Genomic DNA, 5,515 nt, shown 5'->3' on the forward strand with positions numbered 1-5,515 from the left:
CCTGAGTCTTCAATCATTGCGGAGACTCTTAAAACTTGAAATCTGGTGGTCCATAGACTTTTAGGGCATGAGCCTCTGGGAAGTTCTCATGAACAAGCCCCATTGATTCACTTATGTGCTTATGTTCTTCGTTTTAATGGAGCTCCCACAAGAGAACTTCCCATTGCGTTGTAACTTCATATAAGTTTCCCATAATTTCCCTCAATTTCTGCCTTTTCAGATTAACACGCAGGTGGAAAATGAATCTCAGATTTGTCTTTTAAGAAATGAAGCGGAGTGCCTATTTCTCTAGCGAGCAAGTTCCCTTAAAAACAAAACGTTGGGCTGTAGTGATTTGGGGACAAAGGAATTTCTAAGGCTATAGCATAGGCAGGTATTTTTAATGACTCAATTAAAAAATAAAACCATGGAAAGCCATTAATATTACATCTGCTTTTAAGAACGATTGTGCCAATATTTATTTTTTATTTTAGTTTGCTGCCTTTTAAAATAAAAAAACCCCTGTATATTTCTCTAGCGTGCTTACAAAAAGAATAAAAGTAACTAGGCTTTCTAGCCTCTAGTTCTCCATAGTATCCCTTGAATGATAGAACACAGGTGGATATTTACATTTGAAAAATCGTTTTAATCCTTTTAAAGGCTGGTTTTCTTATTAAAAGGTGCCATACCCATTTGCCAGGAAAATTACATGTGCACTAGATGTTAGTGTCTCCTTTCTGGGCAAAAGGGCATTTACTCTTTCAGAATACATACCAAAAGCAAGGGAGAGGTTTTCCCCTTTAATCATCAGAATAGAAAGTCATTAAATGTTACTTGACACCCAGTTCAAGGATGCTGAGAAAGCATTTCGTGTGGCTCTCCCCGCTTAGGTGTTTGCAAAGAAAAGAAAAGAAAAAGAAGGCAAGATCAACAGTGCCAAAATGTATGAAAATAATGTTTTAAGAAATCAAGTGCTAAGGAAGAGTCCTCATCCCCTTAGGACATTCTCTGCAAGCTTATGGGAGAATCCCGATGGGGAGTGCCAAATCACACACCCTAGAGAGGGAATGAAATCTCAAGTCCCCCAAGGGTGTATATGGGGCAGGGGAGGCATTTGCCCCCATTAATAACTACATCCGTCCACCTACCTCCAAAATGGGGCTGGATATAGGTATATCACTTCCCCATCTGTCCATTTCTCATCTCCCGTATTATCAAACTTGTTGGATCGACTCTTCCCCCCCCCCCCATGACCGTTCTCTTGCAGTTTGGAAAATGGCGAAAGGGATCACTTCCTCCAAGTTCTCCTCACCCTATGTGGGCAACATAGTTCCCCTCATAGTTCCATTCATGTTGGGGAAAGGGACAGTGGGATGTAACCCACCCAACCCCGTCCGCAAGGGAGATGGGATTTCTGGGGAATGCTTCCTTTTGCATCCATAACCCCTTACACCCCTATTTTTCAGCCCTTAGGTATTCCCCTCCCCACCCTCATTTGCTTTTATTTTGGAGCAATAAATAAAACGCACCATTTGTAAAAGCCGTGGTGTCTGTACCTCTATGCTGCAAAAGGGAAGGGACGAGTGTTTGTGTGCGAGAGGGCGAATAGTTGGGAATAAGATAAAAACTTTGCCATCTAACCCAACAACAACAACAACAACACACACAGGTACACTGGGCAGTGCAGGTGGGTTTTAAAGCAGATTTTCCAGCTGCACACACTTCCTGTTAGGCACCCCACCCTAAAGAAAAGTGCCAAATGAATGCAAAAAACCCCCACCATGCTTTGCTCCTTGTTTAAACCCAGTATCGGTGGTCATTTCTTCAAAGGACTTGGATACCTTTTATACAGTCGGAGGACAGTTGAAATTAATGAACCAAAGTTGCTTGTGTCCATTAACTTCAGCAGGCCTACTCTGAGTAAGACTAGCATGGACTTAATCAGTTTTCACCAAGATTTCCTGATAAGCACAAATCAGTGGGTGGCTTAAAGTGATCCATTTTGAATGAACAGTCCACAGGGCGTGCCGTGCAGATGTCCAGTACTGACCCCATATGGCGTTACTGTTGGCTCACAGGAGAGGGGCATACATTTGGGTAAAACAAAGCAGGGTAACAGCTTCCCTCCCATTCCCAACCAAAAGTTCTGTGTGGCAGTCTAGCTTGTGCTTGTCCTTGGCAGCGAGGAAACTGCATCAACTATCCAACCACGGCACTTGTCCTCTGCCTTTTAGTGTCTTGTTGCTCAGCCCTTCAGCGAAAGCTAGCCCTGGTTCTGCTAAGTTCTTGCAGCAGTGATTCACTGAACATTCTCTCTCAGTTTAGAAAGAAACATCAGGGAAGGCCACAGCTCCTCTTCCTTTGCCAAGTCTTCTCTCAATTTACAGCAGGATGCCTCCTCCCCACAACTAGAAATTGCACTGCGTACAGAGCTGCCATTGCCAGCTGTGCAGAATATGAGCCATCTGAATGTGAGCCAGAATATAATAATAATAATATTTTTTTATTTATACCCCACCCATCTGGCTGGGTTTCCCCAGCCACTCTGTGCGGCTTCCATCAGAAAAATAAAACACAGTAATCTATTAAACATTAAAAGCCTCCCTGAACAGGGCTGCCTTCAGATGTCTTCTAAAAGTCTGCTGGTTGTTTTCCTCTTTGATATCTGTTGGGAGGGCGTTCCACAGGGCAGGCGCCACCACCGAGAAGGCCCCACTGAGAAGGCCCTTCTGAACCATCTTCCTGATCCTTTATCAGAGGCCAGCCTTTTTCAAAACATGGAGGTAAACCTGGTCACGTGTAAATAAAAATGCTGTTAGGGGGACAGCAACCTGCCCAGTTCCTGTGAGCTGCTGCCCTACTTTTCCTTCTCTGATGCCTACCACACATCTTCATGGTCTTGCAGCCTCCTTTCTCTCATTAACGGATCATAGGTTCGTTGCCCACACTTTGGAAAGCCTTGACAGTGTATTAAGAAGCCCATGACGAGACAGTTCACTCACATGTCTGTGGCTGCCACCCTCCTAGGAAGGGCACTCATGCACTTTTAAAGATCTGAATAGCAGACCTTTAGCAAGGGAGGCTTATCAATCTGGTTTGTCTCCCATGTCAAGGAAAGCTCCTGCAGATTATTGGTTTGTCAGCTACTTGTTAAGGGTGCAGTAGCCACTGAGCCTCTTGGGCTTGCCGATCAGAAGGTCAGTGGTTCAAATCCCCACAACAGGGTGAGTTCCCGTTGCTCGGTCCCAGCTTCTGCCAACATAGCAGTTCGAATGCACGTCAAAGTGCAAGTAGATAAATAGGTACCGCTCTGGCAGGAAGATAAATGGCGTTTCCGTGCACTGCTCTGGTTTCGGTGCTCTGTTGTGCCAGAAGCGGCTTAGTCATGCTGGCCACATGACCTGGAAAAACTGTCTACGGACAAACACCGGCTCCCTCGGCCTGTAAAGCAAGATGAGCGCTGCAACCCCAGAGTCGTTTGCGACTGGACTTAACTGTCAGGGGTCCTTTACCTTTTTAGCCCTGCTTATATAAATTCTGACACTCAGCCTGGTATCCCTTAACTTCTTAGGCAGGCCACTTACCCCTCACGGGAGAAATACTACCTCAGAGGGAGAGTTGTGTCTAGTGCACTGATTAATATTTTGTGGAGTGTATCTCTCCTTTTTTAAAAAAGCAGTATTGCTTTAATTTGTTTAGTAAATGTGGTGGTATTTTACATCCAGAGGTCTATATCTAGACTTATACAAATACAAGCCTGTTGATTCCTGGCACATTTAATTCAGTAAAGTAGATCCCATCAATTCCCAGGTACATGCTGTACAAAGTAAGTGGAATAATTTGAAAGGTGAGAGCTACATCAACAATGGCTTTGAGGAGGTGTGAGTGTATGCCAGTGTTTTGCCCTTTGCCTTCTTGGGTATTGGGACTGCTGACAGGCAGGAAGTTGCTTGCAGCCGGTGAATTTCTCTCCCACCCCATCCCTACATACCAGGAAAAGTGTTACTTGGTGTACTGGGGCTGTTAAAAAACATGAATGTCCTGCTGGACAAAACACGACCACAGTCCTTTGCTATGGGCAAACAGCAAGCCGGAGGCCAGCTTTTGCTGCTATGACAACTAAGCCTTTTCACTCCAGGAGACCTGGCAGTTACAATAGCGCTGGATTTCTAAACAAACAAGTGCTTGGCCTCAAACTGTGCTCATAATCCCAGACATATGAGAATGGGCTGTGGTAATTTAGTGTTGAAGGAACATGCCTTCTGTACGTGGTCAAGTCCATTTTCTTATTATTTACAGGCATTTTCTAGTCTGAAGCACTGAAAAACACCGAATTTTCTGTGGTTTTGCTCTGGTGCAGGGTGACCAATTGCAGAATAAGCATTTCTCTTTGCATTTTATGCATTAATTAGCTGAACAGCCATTTCTTCTCCACAGGAGACCCTGAGAACAGCAGTCCTCTGAGGTAATTTAGGCATCACTGTCGGGCTCCTAATCAAACGACATTCCCCGAGATTATTGGGTAGTGAAATGTGGAGAAGAGGGGACAGGGCATGTATTTTTCTTATTTAATGCCTTTCTTCCCCAACCTTTTTATCCACAGAGCTGAACATTGTCCTCCCCTGCTCATTTAATCCCCACACCAACCCTGTGAGGTAGGCTAGGCTGAGAGGCAGTGAGCGGTCCAAGGTCACCTAGTGAGCTTCATGGGTAAGTGGAGATTTGAACCCTGGCCCAACCCTGAGTCTAACCACTACACTACACCACACCACACTGGGTTATATATCTATAAACTCATGTTTGTCGAGCAGATGTAGCTGCGTAAAAGAGAGAATTTTAGCCGGCATGTGCAATTGGTCATCCAGGAATGAGAAAAGCCACTCTTGCTGCCATGTCCCCATCTACACATGGGAGCAGCCCTGTCATTAGGCAGTGAGAGATGGGCAGATGTCTGGTCTTCCTTTCCTCCTCCATGGTCCTTGGCTGGAGAACAAGAGTTGTGTGTGACAGGCAGCCTGCCTGCACGGTGCTCCCAAAGCTGTTGGTTTATCGCAGGATGTTTATAGTTGCGCCGTTTCACCTTTTTTATTCTGGTGTTTGCCTCACTAAGGGTCCTTCCTGAGTCTTTTATTGTGCGTCCTTGATTATTTCTGCTCTCGTGAGGTATTGGGTGGCTATTCCCAATCCTGCTTCCAATATTGTTTGTGCCTGCAAAAGTTTTGGCGTGCATGGGCTGTGATTTCCCCTGAAATCCTGCAGCTTTTTAGAACGCAAATCTTCCACTTTTTTTTAAAACTTCCTTTTGTTGTGCTACAGAGCAAAAGCGCAGTAACACTGGGGAAGCGTCACAGAACAGCTAATAAAGTCGATGATGTATGGACATTCCAGTATAAATCCACCACTAATGACAATCAGGCAGTTACTTTAACTAATGCACTAATACAGTGGTACCTTGGGTTACAGACGCTTCAGGTTACAGATGCTTCAGGTTACAGACTCTTCTAACCCAGAAATAGTACCTCGGGTTAAGAACTTT

Source organism: Zootoca vivipara, chromosome 12 (assembly GCF_965207765.1).
Source record: "Zootoca vivipara chromosome 12, rZooViv2.hap1.1, whole genome shotgun sequence".
Classification (NCBI taxonomy): Eukaryota; Metazoa; Chordata; class Lepidosauria; order Squamata; family Lacertidae; genus Zootoca; species Zootoca vivipara.